The sequence below is a fragment of the Heterodontus francisci genome, chromosome 6 (genome assembly GCF_036365525.1).
Source record: "Heterodontus francisci isolate sHetFra1 chromosome 6, sHetFra1.hap1, whole genome shotgun sequence".
NCBI lineage: Eukaryota > Metazoa > Chordata > Chondrichthyes > Heterodontiformes > Heterodontidae > Heterodontus > Heterodontus francisci.
Window position 1 is genome coordinate 25275907 of NC_090376.1, and position 20329 is coordinate 25296235.

The following is a 20329-nucleotide window of genomic DNA, read 5'->3' on the forward strand; positions in this document are numbered from 1 at the left end:
GGGGGTTATCTTACGAGGAAAGGTTGGACAGGTTGGATCTGTATTTGTTGGGATTTAGAAGAATGAGAGGTGATCTTATTGGAACAAGATTCTGATGGGCTTGACAGGGTGGATTGATAGGATGTTTCCTCTTGTGGAAGAGACTAAAACTAGGAGGCACAGTTTACAAATAAGGGGTCTCCCATTTAAGATAGAGATGTGGAGAAATTTTTTTCTCTGAGGGTTGTGTGTCTGTGGAACTCTCTTCCCTGGAGAGTGGTGGAGGCAGGGTCATTGAATGTTTTTAAGACAGAGTTAGACAGATTCTTGACAAACATGGAAGTCAAAAGGTACTGGGTGTTGACAAGCGGAGTTGAGTCCACAAACAGATCAGCCATGATTTTATTGAATGTCAGGGCAGGCTCGAGGGGCCAAATGGCCTACTCCTGCTCCTAGTTCATATGTTCATTATGCTTCTGTGACATTTTATTATGTTAAAGGGGCCATATAAATTCAAGTTTTGTTAGAGTGGCACTACTAAAAGCAAACAGGATTATTCAATGGCTTGCTTCCCAGCTGTCATCAACAACTTTACATACGAACGTACAGATTAGGAGCAGGAGTAGGCCACTCGGCCCTCAAGCTTGCTCCGTCATTCAATAGGATCATGGCTTTTCTGATTGTAACCTCAACTCCACATTCCCACCTACTCCCAATAACCTTTCACCCCCTTGCTTATCAAGAATCTATCTACCTCTGCCTTAAAAATATTTAAAGGCTCTGCTTGCACTGCCTTTTGAGGAAGAGAGTTCCAAAGACTCACAACCCTCAGAGAAAAAAATTTCTCATCTCTGTCTTAAACGGGCGACCCCTTATTTTTAAATAGTGACCCCAGGTCTAGATTCTCCCGCAAGAGGAAACATTCTTTCCACATCAGCCCAGTCAAGACCCCTCAGGATCTTATATGTATCAATCAAGTCGTCTCTTACTCTTCTAAACTCCAGCAGATACAAGTCTAGCCTGTCCAACATTTCCTCATAAGACAACCCATCCATTCCAGGTATTAGTCTAGTAAACCTTCCATGAACTGCTTCCAAAGCATTTACATCCTTCCTTAACTAAGGAGACCAATACTGTACACAGTACCCCAGATGTGGTCTCACCAATGCCTTGTATAACTGAAGCATAACCTCCCTACTTTTGTATTCAATTTCCCCTCGCAATAAATCTTTGGAAACCAGTTGCCAGGGACTGCTCAAATGTGACCTCCCCTTAGATTTTCTCCCTCTACTCAGGCATGAGAAGATGTGGCAGGCTCTGCTTGGCACTTTGCTATTCCACAGAACACCGAAAGAGAGAAGAACTGTTATTGATCCCCACTGGATTTCCAGAAGGCATTTGACAAGGTGCCACATAAAAGGTTACTGCACAAAGTAGGAGCTCATGGTGTAGGGGTAATATATTAGCATGGATAGAAGATTGGCCGGCTGGCAGAAAACAGAGAGTATGCATAAATGGGACCTTTCCTGATTGGCAGGATGTGACGAGTGGAGTCCCGCAAGGGTCTCAACTTTTTACAATTTATATCAATGACTTAGATGAGGGGAGCAATGGCATGGTAGCTACATTTGCAGATGACACAAAGATAGGTAGGAAAGTATGTTGTGAAGAGGACATAAGGAGCTTGCAAACTGATAAAAATAGGTTGAGTGAGTGGGCAAAAATCTGGCATACGGAGTATAATATGGGAAAATGTGAAGTTGTTCACTTTGGCAGGAAGAATAAAAAAAGCAGAGCTTTACTTAAACAGAAAACAACTGCAGAATTCCAGGATGCAGAGGGATCTAGGTGTTCTAGTGCATGAGTCACAAAATGTTAGTATGCAGCTACAGCAAGTAATAAAGAAGGCTAAAATAAAAGCAAAATACTGCGGATGCTGGAAATCTGAAACAAAAACAAGAAATACTGGATTCACTCAGCAGGTCTGGCAGCATCTGTGGAAAGAGAAGCAGAGTTAACGTTTCGGGTCAGTGACCCTTCTTCGGAACTGACAAATATTAGAAAAGTCACAGATTATAAACAAGTGAGGTGGGGGTTGGGCAAGAGATAACAAAGGAGAAGGTGCAGATTGGACCAGGCCACATAGCTGACCAAAAGGTCACGGAGCAAAGGCAAACAATATGTTAATGGTGTGTTGAAAGACAAAGCATTAGTACAGATTAGGTGTGAATATACTGAATATTGAACATCAGCAAGTGCAAACCTGAAGAAAAACAACCTGAAAAAAACAGTGGGTAAGCAAACTGAACAAACTAAGATGAAATGAAATAAATGCAAAAAAAGATTGTAAAAAATGTAAAAAGGAATGCAAAAAAAAAGGAAGAAAAAATAACTAAAAATGACTAAAAATGAAAGTAAAGTGGGGGGCTGTCATGCTCTGAAATTATTGAACTCAATGTTCAGTCCGGCAGGCTGTAGTGTGCCTAATCGGTAGATGAGATGCTGTTCCTCGAGCTTGCGTTGATGTTCACTGGAACACTGCAGCAATCCCAGGACAGAGATGTGAGCATGAGAGCAGGGGGTAGTGTTGAAATGGCAAGCAACCGGAAGCTCAGGGTCCTGCTTGCGGACTGAGCGGAGATGTTCCGCAAAGCGGTCACCCAGTCTGCGCTTGGTCTCCCCAATGTAGAGGAGACCACACTGTGAGCAGCGAATACAGTATACCACATTTAAAGAAGTACAAGTAAATCGCTGCTTCACCTGAAAGGAGTGTTTGGGGCCTGGGATAGTGAGGAGAGAGGAGGTAAATGGGCAGGTATTACACCTCCTGCGATTGCAAGGGAAGGTGCCCTGGGACGGGGACGAGGTGGTGGGGGTAATGGAGGAGTGGACCAGGGTGTCGCGGTGGAACGATCCCTTCGGAATGCTGACAGGGGAAGGGAGGGGAAGATGCGACTGGTAGTGGCATCACGCTGGAGGTGGCGAAAATGGCGGAGTTTTTTAAGTTATTTTTTCTTCCTTTTTTTTTGCATTCCTTTTTACATTTTTTACAATCTTTTTTTGCATTTATTTCATTTCATCTTAGTTTGTTCAGTTTGCTTACCCACTGTTTTTTTCAGGTTGTTTTTCTTCAGGTTTGCACTTGCTGATGTTCAATATTCAGTATATTCACACCTAATCTGTACTAATGCTTTGTCTTTCAACACACCATTAACATATTGTTTGCCTTTGCTCTGTGACCTTTTGGTCAGCTATGTGGCCTGGTCCAATCTGCACCTTCTCCTTTGTTATCTCTTGCCCAACCCCCACCTCACTTGTTTATAATCTGTGACTTTTCTAATATTTGTCAGTTCCGAAGAAGGGTCACTGACCCGAAACATTAACTCTGCTTCTCTTTCCACAGATGCTGCCAGACCTGCTGAGTGAATCCAGCATTTCTTGTTTTTGTGTAATAAAGAAGGCTAGTGGAATGCTATCCTTTATTATGAGAGGAATTGAAAATAAAAGCAAGTATGTTATGCTTCAGTTATACAGGGCATTGGTGAGACCATATCTCAAATGCTGTGTGCAGTTTTAGTCTCCTTATTCAAGGAAGGATGTAAATGCATTGGAGGCAGCTTAGAGGAGGTTCACTGGATTGATACCTGGAATGAGAGGGTTGTCTTATGAGGAAAGGTTCGACAGACTGGGCTTGTTTTCACTGGAGTTTAGAAGAGCGAAGGGAGAATTGATTGAAGTATACAAGATGAACTGTCTTGACAAGGTAGATGAGGAAAGGATGTTTCCTGTTGTGAGAGAGTCCAGAACTAGGTGCACCGTTTAAAAATTAGGCGTTGCCCTTTTAGGACAGAGATGAGGAGAAGCTTTTTCTCTCAGTGGGTTGTGTGACTTTGGAACACTCTGCCTCAGAGGAGGTGGAGGCAGGGTCATTGAATATTCTTAAGGCGGAAGTAGATAGATTCCCTTGCCTAACAAGAATCTAAGGTTATCGGGGGTAGATGGGAGTGTGGAATTCAAAACACAAACAGATCAGCCATGATCTTATTGAATGCAGGAGCAGGCTCAAGGGGCTAAATGACTTACTTCTGCTCGTAATTTGTATGTTCATATGAATCCATAACTGTATCGGTAACGTGGAGATGTGTGCTAATAAACAAACCGCTCAAGAGAGGGCTGATTAATTTTGCTAGTATACTAATGCTAGGCACCAAAATGCTGCTTTTTAATTCATTTTCTGTTCTCTCGTTTGCTCCTGACTATCTAATTTCCTCTCAAACTGCTCTGTCCCGTAGTTGAAGGCTCATCCTTTGACTTCCCACCCCACCACCACTAGCTTAGGTGTTATCCAGCCTTTTAACTCTTACTCCATTCCTTCTTTACATCACCTTCTTCATTCTTATCCATTTGTGTGCAGCTGTACATGTCATGATCTTCCTTCCCTCTTCCTTTCTAAATTTTATCAGTAATTTCTTCCAATTCTGAAGGAGAGTTTGAAACATTAGATTCTCTTCACAGATGCTAACTGACCTGTTGACTTTTTCCAGCAATTTTTGTTCCTGTTACTTTTATTAATGAGTCCACTCCACATTTATAAACTTCCTGAGGACATAGAATCTGAAGATGGTCACAATCACCTGCAATAGCCGAATCGCTGCATCTTGATTTCCTCCACTACCTTCATTTGTGAAAATCTTGTTGCATACAATTTCATCTGATCTCTCAAATCTAAGAAACAGTTACCACCATTTACTTTTGGTGGTTTTATCCCTGCTCCTTCAGCATTATCATCTCTTATGATATCAAGTAGAACTGCTGCAATTCCTCAGATATCAAAAGCTGCTTCCAAAAGCTTCATTTTTTTTCCTGTGGCAAAATATCACTTCTCTTAACATCTCAACTATCTATAAATAGCCCAAGTCTGTCCAGGAATTGAATACAGTTCCAATATCTGGGGAGGTCATTCTAGCACATTTTATCAAAATAACTGCAAACTCACCTCCAATCTCGCTCTCTCAAATGTTCTGGTCTCCATTTTATTGAAACTATGATCAGTACTCCTCTAAACCTACCTCCTCTTCGAACTCCAAATACGTTGTTCTACATGCTCTTCCTCCTTCCTACATTTCCATGATGGTGAAATAAGAATATCCTACTACAACACATTCCATGAACTCAACAACTTACCTATATTTGCCTTTCTTTCCCTTGAGAGGACTTTTAAAACCCAGACTGGGCATCACCTAATCACCACTTCCTGTACTTTTACGCTTTTTAAGCTTGGTCGTGGCTCTGCACTACAGATCTTAGCCTTTCATCTTGCTTTCTCAATAAATGAGGGGCACTCCTGCATTAAGCACCATCCACCAGCAGATAGGTGATTTGTTCTCATGACTCTGCTATTCTGTAATCACCTCATGGGATGTTTCGATCAATTAGAAGCAGAGTTTTCAGAAATAAAATAAAACGTGACTTATTGAGTCTGCTCATTGCAGTAGTCCCTATATAGGAACATAGGAGGAGTAGGCCATTCAGCCCATCGAGCCTGCCCCGCCATTCAATATGATCATGGCTGATCATCCACTTCAATGCCTTTTTCCCCACATTATCCTCATATCCCCTTATGTCATTTGTATTTAGAAATCTGTCAATCTCTGCTTTAAACGTACTCAATGACTGAGCTTCACAGCCTCTGGGGTAGAGAATTCCAAAGATTCACAACCCTCTAAGTAAAGAAATTTCTCCTCATCTCTGTCTTAAGTGGCTTCCCCCTTATTTTGAAATTGTGTCTCCTGGTTACAGACTCCCCAACCGGGGGAAACATCTTACCTGCAGCTACCCTGACTTTTCCTTTAAGTATTTTGTAGATTTCAGTGAGATCACCTCAATACTACAAATACCCATGCCAGCATATTACCTCCTATCCCATGTGCTTTAATTTTGCTAACCAACCTCCTATAGCGAACTTTATCAAAAGCCTTCTGAAAATCCAATAATACCACGTCCGCCAACTCCCCTTCATCAATTCGATTAATAACATCTTCAAAAAACTCCAACAGGTTCGTCAAACATGATTTCCCATTCATAAATCCATGCTGACTATGCCCAATCAGATTATTATCCAAGTGTCCATTTATCTTATACTTCAGAATAGATTCTAGCATTTTCCCAATGACTGATGTAAGGCTAATAGGTCTATAATTCCCTGTTTTCTCTCTACCTCCCTTTTTAAATAGTGGGGTGACATTTGCGATCTTCCAATCTGCAGGAACCACTCCATAATCTATAGAATTTTGGAAGATGCATCCACTATCTCCATAGCTACCTCTTTCAACACTCTGGGATGTAGAATATCAGGCCCTGGGGGACTTATCAACCTCAACTCGTCTGCTGCTGAAATCCTCATCCATGACCTTGTTACCTCTAGACTTGACTACTTCAATGCAGTCCTGGCCGGCCTCCGACATTCTACTCTTAAGCTTGAGTTCCTCTAAAATTCTGCTGCCTGTGTCCTTACTCACATCAAGTCCTATTCACCCATCATTCTAGTGCTCATCAATTTAGACTGGCTTCTGGTTAAGCAGCAGCTTGCATCCTTGTTTTTAAGCCCCTTCACGACCTCCCCCAACCCCATTTCTAATTTTCTTATTCTCCTCCAGTCCTTCAAGTTTCCAAGATATTTGTGCTCCTCCAATTCTGGCCTCTTTTAATTACATTTTTAATTGCAGGGCCATTGGCTGCCATGTCACTTCTTCTCTAAATGTGTGATTGGGTGATTGTCCATGGTGTCAGAGTAAAAGAATAACTGATTTATTGGCCAGCTAACACATTCTTGTTTGATCTATTTTGTACAGCACCAGTAGGATCTTCGTAATAAATTGCCTTCATGCTTTATTTGACCAGGAATTGTGCAAGATATTGGGACAAAAACATAATTTTTGGGTCTTCAAAAAATAGCATTTTTCCTCCCACTTTAGACTTTACATCATACCTTACATGGATGTCTATTTTCACTAATGGTGTAGAAACCATACAACTTGTAAAATTGCAGTGGCATGCATTGCCTAAGCAGTTGTCAGTCCCTTTCAAATACAGAAGCCTTCTCTAATTTGATCCTCTTCCAGCTTTTACTTTTCTCCAGATGACTCACCATAGTAACATTTGGAAATTGCTCAAAACTAATTCACACTTCATTCAAAACAAAATTAAATTAAAAGCTTTGCAAGTTCTTTACTATTTCCTAATCTTTTGATGAAAAAACAAGCCATGCAATAATCACTGCATGATGGTCTTTTCTATTCTGTATTTCTATTGTATATTCAAAACACTTTCAGGCTTTCTTGGTAAATACCATGCATGGGATGGTAACCTGGAAAGCCTCAGGTCAGATCCTTGTTGAGTAAGCTGTTCTCAATGGGGGTGTAAGTTCCACAGCTGATTTAACCAACAATCCCTGGCTTTTAGAAAAAGTATTTCTCCTAGTTGCAATTGTAGATATGGAGCCATTATCTATTAAAGTTTACTTCAAATTTTCACCAGCAGAAAAGCAAACATCAGAACTCAAGTCATATACACAACCTCTACCCCGCATTCCATCCTACTTTTGGGGGGGAGGGGGGGGGGGGGCAAAGGTGCCATCCTTCATCATTGTCTTCAAAAATAGGAGAGAATACTGTGCATTATGGGAAAATATTTTCAGATTTCAAAAAGCTGTATATCAAGAAAGCAGAAGCAATTAAGAATAGCTAAAAATTCCAGAATTAGATTGTGAATTATAATCCATGTGTCGTCAAAGCTCTGTGACTATCCTCCATGCCTCTTGCACAATCGGGATTTCAGTACCCCGTCGAGTATTGCACACAATTCCAGGTGGACTGATTTCCACGTTTTGGTTCCCAGAATAGTTTGAAGGTAGTTCGCTTGCTCTGAATGAAAGTCTTCTGTGTTTATTACTGTTGTTATTCTGTACAAGTCTCAATATAGTAAGTCATTGGGAATGTGGTCTTTCCAGTTAACATGCAAGGCTTTGCTCAATAGTCTTGCATAGACACTATTGTATTTCTTGGGATCATGGTCAAGGACAACAGAAAAAGGGCTCAGATAGAAGGGGCTTGGTCAGTTTACAATCAAATGCAGAGTCTAGAACTGCAAACAGCTGGAGTAGGAAAATGCAGACCATGATAATTCAGAAGCACAGCAATGTCAGTGTTGATATAGAGTGGACATTTACCAAGAACTTTTCGTATGATTAGTACAGACAAAATTAAAGACATATAATTAATATATTCTTACTCAGCTATAGACAGAAACAGAAAAATCTTAGCAACAAATTACATTCAGCTATACCAAAAATGTGCTATTACTCCATCGGAATTATGTATAACAAGAACCAGTCGCCCATGCTGTCAAGCTGCTAATTAACCAGAGCAATACGCTGAACAGACTGTTTTCTTGTCAATCTCAGCTTTTAGCTATCACACAGCTTTCACAACAGGATACTCAATTAGGGAAGGGATCAACAGGAAGACAGCATTATCTGCCTCAGTCCTTTTTTTGTGTGAATTTAAAATCACAACTCAAGTGCAAAAAAAAGAGCAGTCTTCAGGAATTAAATTTCTTCTGCTCAAATTTTAACTTCCAGAAGCAGCTTGCTTTCATTATTAATTTGTGGTACAATAAATATGATTTCTGCTGTAAAATTTATAGTTATGAAATTCAATCAGCTCTTCTGTTTATGTGAACCAATACTGCAATGTCATTGGAATAGCTACTTGCAGATTAATTACCCAAAATCACCAAATAACTGAAGAAAATTTTCTGAATACATGAAAATAGTAAATCACAACCCTATAAAAGACAGTTGGAGAACGATTTCCACATTTTCAAAACAAGAAGCAAGTCAAAACAAGTTATTCTAAGCCAATACAAATCACCGTTGAAACCACATTTGGAATAATGCTGGCAGTTTTAGGCATCCTTCTTTCACAAGGATACTGATGAAACAAGTTTTAGAATTCTGCTTTCTAAACCTAAATGCATTATAATTTAACTCTTGATCTTCCTATTTATCTCAAAACTCATCAGAGCATCAATATCCTCTTAAAAGTAGGCTGTACAAAACTTCAAGCAAACATTTTCATTTTCAGAATGCCTGAGCTACCATGCCTGGTTATATTGGGCTGCTGGCATCACCCAATGAGATAATAAATATTCAGTCGTGGTGATCATTGGTTTAAAAATTTTAAGATAAACAAGAAGTTATCATAGTGGAATCAGTGCAACAGCTAGTACACATTTTAGACACCTGGATGTTGACTGGTTGAAGAATTTTCTATGAGGTTAGTTTGTTTTTAAGCCAGAGAACCACTGTTCCGCTTCCAAAAAAAGATAGTGGGACCCAGAAAGCAGAGGCAAATTAAGTATTTCACTTCTTTTTACAACATTCGGTAAATAAGAATAGGAACTAGCGCTGTGGAGTTAAAGCCTAAAGCTCTTATTCTACCACTCCATAATACAAACCACTGCTGCCCCAATAGGCTGCACTAACATTCTTTAACTTTTTATTTCTCAGTAACGTACAATATACTTTACTGTTTCATTATATAGAAATTTTACAAAAGTCAAAAATAGCTGAGCCTAATGGCAAATGGATATTCTGGGAAAATTATATTGCATCAGTGGTACAGGAGAGATTGATTTTTTCAAAATAGCTAGTGGATGTCTGATTTATTATGTGTCCCCCTGGGACAAAGAGCTTTTTCTTCATCAAAGAGCTAGAGCTATTCACCTCTGAATAGCAAAAGGAACAGATAAACAAATCTGTAACCTTAGAGGCCATCAGCTGCTATCATAATTGCACCAACAGGGCACAGCCAATCTGAAAGGCTCACCATCAAATTTGTAAATTCTCACCTAGAGATGAAGTGACTTAAAATGATGTGCTACTCAATGTTACAGGGAAGACTATAACTAGAAGGAAGTTTTAGTTTTAAAAAAAGTACCTTTATTGCACTAACATTGCCAAACATGTATAATAAAATCCAATATTGCTCGAGTTTCTTCACATAATTACAGATGAAAGATCTAACACTCTAAGGTGAGATCAGTTACACACCTAGCTCTTGGAAACGTTATCTTCCACACCAATTTTATTGAAAGCAATTACAGATTTTTTTTTTTTTTAAATCAACACATTTTTCCAGGAAGGAGGTCAGTATTGATCCCAGATTGATCCCAGTTATAGCCAACTGCAGCCAAGGCTTCAGAATTGGCCTGAGCACCTTCTATTAAAAGAGGGAAAAAATTAAGAGTTATGCCTACTAAGCAACCATTATATGTGGGCATCAGGGAGGGCAAGATATGACTAGGCTTTGATGACTGCAAATGGGTGAGTAGCATGCTGTCACACACCTTCCAGGTGTTTCTTTTCATTATTTGTTCTCAGGACATGGGCAACAGTAGAGAGGGATATGTGAGATTGGTGGGGTTATTATGAGCTTATACAACTGATTGGCTTACAAGTTCAATTCAGAGGGCAACAAGTAGCAAGCACAGTGTAGGCTACAGTTATCTAAGCCAGACTGGAAAAGCTGGCAGCTTTGCTTGCCAGATTTACTGAATTCAACACCAAAGGTGAACTCATAACTTCCCAGTTTCTAGTCCAGTACCATAACTACCCTACTGTACCCACATGAATTGCAGGCAGTTAGACAAGTTACTGGAAGACAAGTTCTCAAAGAATAAGCAAGGAGTTCTATGGTTTTGGACAAGTAAGGAAGGGGAAAAATTGATTTAAAACAAAAAACAGTACATTAGCATTTTGAAGAGGAACAAGCATTTAAATTGTATTTGCTGTAGTAAAGGCTTTCACTCAACATTCCTTGATGCATCACCAATGCCACTTGCATTGCAGTACTTTCTAATGAACGAGCTGTGTATTTGGTCAAGGATAAAACACCCTTTTATTGCCGATGAAAGATCGCAACTTCCAGCGTGGCTGCTGAAAATTATGGCAGTACAATATCAAAATTGCTATTCACAATCATCCAACAAACTATAATTTATGATAAAATGTTCCACAAACTCTGCTGGCGAGCAATATTGCATCAGGAGATCTGAAGAGGCAGAGACATTAAGCTGTTCTGTAATATCTGTTATAGCCACCCTAGTGCCATTTTGGGTTCTATATAGTACACAACCTCCCTTTAGATGTCTGATTACCTTACAAAAAAGGAATTTGAAATTCTTACCTTGCTTTCAACATGACATTAAAGATGTTGCAATTCAAGACATGAGTCTATAACTGTTCTGAGACATTCTAAGTGGAAGAAGAGCAACAGGCTATTTGGGACCTAAAAATGAACAACAGTACTGTTGCTGTGGTTCTGGGTGATCTATATCTTGCCGTAGCTTCTGCAACCAATGCTGCTTGACTGATCTACTTATGTATCCTACTCTGATTTGAAACTGATGAATCAGCTGCACAGATCCAAGGGGAGTTGCAACATTTCATCAGGCAGGACACAGACGATTTGACACTGTTGAAGACTTGAGAATACAGACATCTTTTAAATTTGAAAATTCAAAGTAGACTGAGCTGAACTCAAGTAAAATTTTCAGGACCCAGGTGTACAATTCCACCATTGAGCCCATGGGGAACATAATGAAGCTTCAAGACATAATTACCCTATATAACACAACTATTCCAAGCTTTGACACTGGAGGTTTCTTAATTATCAGACTTCAAAAAGCTTCAGTGACCTTAAAAAATTGAAACAGATTCAAAATCTTCATTAGGGAAAAAGTCCCAAGATTATTTATTGTATCCAAGCTTTGGTTTTTTTTTGTCTTATAATATATGTTTTCTGTCCGTTGTTGTTTGCTTACCAACGTGGAATGACACTCCAACCAACACTAAGAGATCAAAGTTGGGCTTTTGCCCAACCTTCAGTGTTACTTCATAAGCAGCCTGGGCAAATATAATCACAGCAATGGAAAAACTGGAGGGCAGTCCCTCTTTTTCCATCCACACTCAATGGAATTGCATATCATAATGTAGCAATCCAGATAGAGACCCAGCAATTAAAACAAGACCTATTTATTTCTTGGCTGTACGAGTCAGATAAATCAGGTCAGTGGAGCTACCAAAATCAAAATTATGTTACAGTATCTTGTTCTTAATGCTAAGTATTAAAAATTACAGCATACAATAATGAGTCAGACATGTATATAGTACAAAATAAGGTATATAGACAAATCTTACAAATGGAAAAGTGTTTTCTGTGTTATATCTCTTCTTAGGCCGTCCCTTGGGATTGAGGATGACTTGCTTTCACTCCAGTTCAATGGGTTCCGAGATGGCTGATAAATCCAATACATGGTCTGCAGACTCTGCCACAGGAGGGGCAGGTGGTGTTTGAAGGGTCAGGTAGATGAATAGTTTGGAGGTTTGTGCGCCCCCTTCAACGCTTTGACTTCACCTCCACATGTTCCCACTGAAGTCCCTACAGGTGTATGATACAATCCGAATAAGCCTTCTCTATCCAGAACGGTCACGAGCCAGGGACTCCCATGAGTCAATGAGGATGTTTGAGGACATCTCTAGTGTTTCCGCTGTCCTCTTGGCAGTCTTCTGCTGCGACCAAGTTCTGAGTAGAACAGCTGCTTCAGGAGTCTGGGGTCAGGCATGCAGATGACATGTTCCACCGAGCAGAGCTGGTTTTGGGTGATTAGCACCCGATGTTGGGCAGGTTGGCTTGGGAGAGGACTGTGCTGTTGGACTGCCCTTCTGGCCACTGGATTTGGAGAAATCATACGAGGCACCTCTGATGGTATTTCGCCAGTGCTGAGGTGCCCGCTGTAGGTCGTCCAAGTCACTGAAGCACATAGGAATGCAGGGATCACTGCTGCCCAGTGAGCCGCTCTACATGGCCTTTTTAGACCTCACAAAAGCCTTCAACTCTGACAATCATAAAGGCTCTTGGAGCATCCTGCTCAAATGTGGCTGCCCTCAGAAGTTTATCACCATCCTCGGTCTACTCCAGGATGACATGCAAGCCATGATCCTCACAAACAGAACCACCACAGACCCTATCTCAGTCAAGACCGGGGTCAAGCAAGGCTGTGTCTTCACACCAACCCTCTTCTCCATTTTCTTCACTGCAATACTACACCTCACTTCCAGCAAACTATCAGGCGTGGAGATTATCTAAGAACACACGGGAAATTTTTCAACGTACGCCATCTTCAATCCAAAACCAAAATCACTCCACCCTCAGTCGTTGAGCTTCAGTATGCAGATGATGCTTGTGTGCGCTCACTCAAACTCCTGATAATTGTTGACTCCTTCTCCAAAGCATATGAGAAAATGGGTCCTTCACTACACTCTCAGAAGACAAAGGTCCTCTTCCAAACAGCTCCCACAGCACAACACATCCCCCCATCAATCAAGATCCTGGAAATTGTGGACCAATTTCCATATTTTGGGAGCTTCCTCTTAACAAACGCAGACATAGACAACAAGGTTCATCACTACCTCCAACGTGCTAGCTCAGCCTTCAGCAACTGAGGAAGAGAGTATTTGAGGATCAGGATCACAAACCCGAGACTAAAATGATTTATTTTTTATACACAGCATGCACAAAAAATGCTTTTCCATTTGTAACAATTCTCATGTTTTATTTTGTTAAACACCCATTAACTAATATATGAACCAGAACCAGTCTGAAGGAGAATGGTCTGAATAGAAACTAAAATAAAACAAGGAAAGCCTTTTGTTTTCATTCCTTTATTGCGAGGGGGGGGGATGGAGTATAGATGTAGGGAAGTCTTGCTGTAACCATATAGGGCATTGGTGAGGCCACATCTAGAATATTGCGTATAGTTTTGGTCTCCTTATTTAAGGAGGGATATACTTACATTGGAGGCAATTCAAAGAAGGTTCACTAGGTTGATTCCTGGGATGAAGGGATCATCCTATGAGGAAAGGTTGAGCAGGTTGGGCCTTCTAATCACTGGAATTTAGAAGAATGAGGGGTGACCTTATTGAAACATAAGATTTTGAGGGGGCTTGCTAGGGTAGGTGCTGAGAGGATGCTTCCCCCTTGTGAGGGAATCTGGAACTGGGGGCACAGTTTCAGAATATGGGACATCCCAGTTAAGCCCGAGACGAGGAGGAATTTCTTCCCTACAGAGGGTCGTGAATCTTTGGAATACTCTACCCTAGAGAACAGTGGAGATTGGGTCACTGAACATAGTCAAGGCTGAGTTTAGACAAATTTTTGAACTACAAGGAAGTCAAAGGTCATAGAGGACTGGCAGCAAAGTGGAGTTGAGGGCACAATCAGATCAGCCATGACCTTAACGAATAGCCTGCTCCTATTATTATGTTATAATGTTCCCCTACCCCTATTGACAGACCCAGAAGAGCTGGAATGGTTGCAAGGACCTAGCAAATTGAGAAAAAAAGTTAAGAAATTTGGCACATACACATGCCTGAGAAGTTTTCAGCCACATTATAAATCCAAGACTAGGGGCTTTGTATGGGCATCTTTTTGTGGAGTCACCCACATGGCTGCATGCGCAATACTGCCACAATTTGTTCATATGTCTTGATTATAAGTGCACCTCTTCCACAGCTTACTTATCGTAGTATTGTGCTTGCGCTATCCGCACACACACATACACACTGCCATCTTGGTCTCAAGTTTAATGTGTTTAACATTTAGAACATTTCACTTCAACAATGGGCCCATGGCTGACCCATGACAAGATCTTGGCCTGGCCTCCCATGAGACTGAAAAGTCATCTAGAAAACCACTCGTCAGACTTAGGCAGCTAATGCAGCAAGATTGCGTGCTGGCTTTCATTCTATTAAAAGACGAGAACAGGGTCCAGATCTTTAGAATGCAGACACAGACGTAGATCTACGTGATCTATTTGGTTTGAATCACAAACTGAGAACTAGGGAATATAGGTTCAAAATTAAACACACCTGAAGCAAGGAGAGAGAGAGATTTAAGACTTTATTTCTTTAAACAGTTGTGAATATGTAGAAAGCAAGTCCCAATGAAAGCAACTGAACCAATTAACTCATTAACAAAGGAACTAAAAAAGAAACCTGATTTGCAATGTACTGGAGGTTAAAAAGATATAAACTGATATACTCTGTTGCACCAGGAGTTTTATAGCAGATTTAATGAACAAAAACATCCAGTAGCACTCCTAAAACTTTTATGTAAATACACATATAAAACTAGTTCCACTAACTGCAACCAATCTTGAGGTTGCTCTTATTGCTCTGCCTCAAATTTTCTTTTGGGATTAATGTAGGATTAGTATAAATGGGTGGTTGATGGTCAGCACAGGCTCGCTGGACCAAAGGGCCCGTTTCAGTGCTGTATTTCTCTATGACTCTATGACCACCAGACATTGCAAAGAGCTTTACAGCCAATGAACTACTTGCGAAGTGCAGTCACTATTGTAATGCAGGGAATATAAACCAGCTTGGTTTACTAATAGAACCTGAATGGATAGACCAGTCATTGGAGTCCTTGTTTCCTGCCACCTCCCCCACCCAGCTCCAGATAACCATGCAAGCCAATATTCAAGTGGTAGGCTGTTCCTAATTGCACAAGGGTGGGAAGCAGTTCAACATGCCTTGGAACCTAAGTTTTTCCAAGTGACACACAATTATGTCCCTGACTACGGTCTCAACACCTGAGCCATCGGAGGAACTGTTGCTTAAAAAGTTGAAGGCAAGGAGTTGCTAAAGTAGTTCTGGGAAAAACAGATATATAGATTTGTTATTAACCTTGTTTAACGTCACCATACACCTACATTTGTCGTCTAGGAGAGTCTGGCTGGTAGACATTTCCGTGCACCTTGTCAATTTTTGGTTAAGCCTTCAGGAAGCACATTTAAGCAATGTGTAAAGTGTGAGGCATTTGCTTTCCTTTGGGCTGAGTGTAGTTGTACAAGAGCTCTTGTTTTCATCTTGTGACTCATAGTAATGGTGAATATGGCTTCCAGATAACTGAAGCGCAATTGGAACTTTTTGCAATTTTACCACAGAAGGAAGAATCCAATTTCATTGAGACTAACTTATGAAAGGTTTCTGAAACTTCACGTATTTATATATCCTTCCCTCTCCTCAGAGAACCTGTTAATGGTGATTAGAAGTGACACCAAATGCAGAAGTAATAATCTACAAGAAACCTGGTGTCACAAGTGTAGAGTATCTAGGTCAGAGGATGTAACTGTCTGAGCTGACTTTCATTTTTCCATTTTTACACATGCTCCCTTTTTCTTTAGAAATGGCAAACATTTCACTTAACTTCAAGATTCTGACAGTTTCCTGTATGTTTAAATAGAGTATTTTGGTCACATATGTGTCTGCCCTGCATCAAACTGTCACCATGTCTGAGTATCCAAATCTAGCTGCAGAATAGTGGAGAGGGTTGAAGATAGGGCAGTTGATGCTGCATACAAAGTCTTTCAAAAGGCATTTCGTAAAGTGTCACATAACAGACACGAGCAAGATCAAATCCATGATTTTAAAGGGCAGTGTTAGCAGGGTGGCACAGCGGCGCAGTGGTTAGCACCGCAGCCTCACAGCTCCAGCGACCCGGGTTCAATTCTGGGTACTGCCTGTGCAGAGTTTGCAAGTTCTCCCTGTGACCGCGTGGGTTTTCGCCGGGTGCTCCGGTTTCCTCCCACAGCCAAAGACTTGCAGGTTGATAGGTAAATTGGCCATTATAAATTGCCCCTAGTATAGGTAGGTGGTAGGGGAACATAGGGAAGGTGGGGATGTGGTAGGAATATGGGATTAGTGTAGGATTAGTATAAATGGGTGGTTGATGGTTGGCACAGACTCGGTGGGCCGAAGGGCCTGTTTCAGTGCTGTATCTCTAAATAAATAAAATAAGAGAAAGCAGAGAGTCGTAGTGAATTTTTGTTTTCCAGGCTGCAGGGAGATATTCTCTGGTGTCCCCAGGGGGTTGGTATCAGGACCACTGCTCCTTTTGATATATATTAATGACCTAGACTTGGGGATGGGGGAACAATTTCAAAGTTTGAAGACAACATAAAAACTTGGAATCAGTGAAGAGGATAGTAGCAGACTTCAGGGGGATAGAAAGACTGGTGAAATGGGGAGAGAGGAAAAACAAGGAAAGACAGTAGAAACTAAATGAAACGAAATGGTACAATTTTAAAGAGGGTGCAATAACAAAATTCCGGGGGTTCCTTTGAAGGTGACAGGACAGGTTGATAAAGCAGTTTTTAAAAAAAATGGGATCCTTAGCTCGATAAATGGAAGCATTGATTATGGTAAATCTTTATGTGTCACTGGTTAGGCCTCAGCTACAGAATTATGTCCAATTCTGGATGCTACATTTTAAGAAGGAAGTCAAGGCCTTGGAGAGGGAGAAAATGAGATTGAACAGAATACCAGGGATGAGGGATTTCAGTTATGTCAAGAAGCTGGGATTGTTCTCCTTAGACGTAAGGTGGCTAAGGAGAAATTTAGTACAGGTTAAAATTATGAGGGGTTTTGACAGAGTAAAAAAAGAGAAACTGTTTCCACTGGTGGGTGGGTCAGTAACCAGAAGATACACAATTAAGAACCAGGGGGGAGAGTAGAAAAATTTCATGTGGTATGCACTATTTTAAAGGGTGGGGAAAGCAAATTCAACAGTAACTTTCAAAAGGGAATTGAATAGATACTTGAAATGGAAAAAAACTGTAGGGCTATGGAGAAAGAACCGAATAATTAGTTAGCTTTTTGCAAAGAGCTGGCACAGGCATGATTGGGCGAATGGCTTCCTTCTATGCTTCAAGGCTCAATGTTTGAGGCTTACAAGATTTGACACTACATTTGATCCTAAATGCCTTTTGAACTAGACTACTGAAAATTACCTGATCTTTCTCTGAATACTAGCATGGGATCTTACACATCCAACTGAATAGGCAGTTTATCAAATTGAAACCTAGTGAACTTTTTAGCAACAGGTTACAAATACCTAGAAGGAAGTCGCATGTTCAAACTCTCAGCGAGAGAATGGTGCAGATGAAACTCAAATGCAAAAAAGGAGGTTGATCTGGTACTTGATGCAGTATAGTACAAGTTTGAATCTTAGCATTGACTTGTCTCAAACACATTTTGACAGTTCTCTGCCAAGCCACTAGGTAAGACACCCGGCACTACGGACAGAGAACATCAGGACCAGGCTTGTCGCACAAATATGGCAACAGAAGACAAGTGTATATTCCCTTAACTGCTGTGCTTTACAGGTAAGGGGATATAGCTATGAAGACACAAAATGGAAAAGTTTTGAAGACTTTGCTGAAATCATATTAGGTGTATTGTTATATTAAACTTTAAATGTTTTTAACAAAAATGCAACAATGTATGGAGGAAATGATGTATGGTACATGCCATTAAGACAGCTTTACCACCAGTTAGGATGTGAAACTGCCTGACAGAACCATCATGTCAGGAAATTGTAAGGTGCATGGGATTTATTAATGGCTTATAATTCAAATCAATGACACCCATAATAAAATCATAAAGGACAAATGGTTATCAAAAGGAAATGGTTCAAATCCCCATGCCAGAACTGGAGCAACATCCATCTTCACTGAAATTGTGGAAAACTGGTGTGGCTTTCCATTATGCACTTCCCTGTTTTTCTACTTACCATAGTGGTAATGATCTCAGTCTTGAGATTTGTATCCTAGTTACCTTTGAGAAACCTTTTTTCAGTTAGTGATTCTTACAAGCACCAACAAACTTAGGCTCCTAATTTTTATAATGATTCACATTCAAACATTTTATTGCAGGAAACCAATTTGTAAAACAAAGTAAACCAGTTAATTTTCAGTAAAGTACAAACAAGGATCCAGCAAGACCAATTTACTTTCCTTCTAATACTGACAAATACTAGTGTGCTAACTGTACCTTTTTTTTTGCATAGAAGAATGGAACCTCTTCCAATCCACTGCAGGTTTATTCCTAAAGCAACGCACTACATGCAAGTCAAAAGAAAAAAAAAGTGTTTCAATGATACTGATCTTCACTTTTTTCCTGTAACGTACCCAACACAGAAGTGATATTGTGGACAAGATGTGCATTCTCAGACACATTAATACACTTCTTGGAAAAAGAAAAGCAGCAGTGTGTCAACTGCATTACAGTCCCTAGTATATGATCTAGTACAGCGTGGCTTTCTCCTTCAATTTTCTTTCTCCCAAGTATAGCTGAATAGATTGCTATGTTCCCAGAAGGTGTTGATGGAAAGTAGGCCATCAGAAATACAGTATTTGCCTTTAAGAAATCTTCAAGCTCTTCCACCTACATTCTATCACAGATAGATCTTGCAACATATTTGATTTTGACACCACTTTACACAATCTGAAAGAAAGGAATTGGGGAGGAGGGCAAAAGAGTGGAGGGCATGGTGAGTAATAAGAATTCAGGTAAGTGGAGTAGGGCAATTGAGGCAAGAACAGCTAGCCAACAAAAAGCAGTAACAAAATGGGGGGTGCGGGGGTTGCTAAAAAGGGGCAAATAACTGCAATCAGGGAGGTGTGGTGAGGCAGGCGCAGGCAGGTCTGAAACCACACTGACTCGCTGGCAACAGATCCTGGTCAAGATATTGCATTAAGCGGTTCAGGGCTGCATTCCACCACCAACCCTCTTCGGCATGTTTTTCTCTGCCATGCTCTCCGATGCCTTCCATGATGCTGATCCTGGCTTCAAAGTCAGATATCACATGGATGGGAAATTGCTCAAACTGAGACAACTCTGCACAAAACTCAAGGTCTCAGAGAACATACTTCATGATTTTCTGTTTGCCGGTGATTGTGCATTAGTTGCCTGTTCAGAGCTGGACATGCAACGTTGCAAGAACTTATTCTAAAATGTATGCAACAACTTCAGCCTTATAATAAGCACAAAGAAAACTGAAGTAATGTACCAGCCTGCTCCTTTAAGAGTCCTATCGCGAGCCCAAGGTTTCAGTCCATGAGGCAGAATAATTAAAGCAAAATACTGGAATGCCGGAACTTTGAAATAAAAGCAGAAAGTGCTAGGACTACTCAGCAGGTCAGGCAGGATTTATGGAGAGAGCAGAGTTAACGTTTCAGGTCTGTGACCTTTCATCAGAACTGTCAAAGGTAAGAAAAGTATTAGGTTTTAAGCAAGTGAAGGTGGGGTAGTGGTGGGGAACAGAACAAAAGGGAAGGTGTGTGATAGGGCAGAGGGCAGGAGAGATTAAATACCAAAGATGTTATGGGACAAAGGCAAAGAGCATGTTACTGGTTGTGGTGAAGGACAAAGCATTAGTCTAGTAAG

At 40.6% G+C, this 20329-nt stretch overlaps 1 protein-coding gene across 16 annotated transcripts in view; it reads right to left on the reverse strand.

Annotated features, from left to right (window-relative positions):
* The window catches only part of LOC137371190 (inositol polyphosphate-4-phosphatase type I A), a 261418-nt gene that overhangs the window by 206936 nt on the left and 34153 nt on the right, over positions 1–20329 (reverse strand). Inside the window, exon 1 of one of the 16 annotated variants that reach the window (XM_068033310.1) lies at positions 18935–18959. The exons of the other annotated variants lie outside the window; for them this stretch is intronic. The gene's annotated coding sequence lies outside the window, so the exon portion shown is untranslated. Of the gene's footprint in view, positions 1–18934; positions 18960–20329 lie in introns of those variants that run through there. 16 annotated transcript variants of the gene reach the window in all.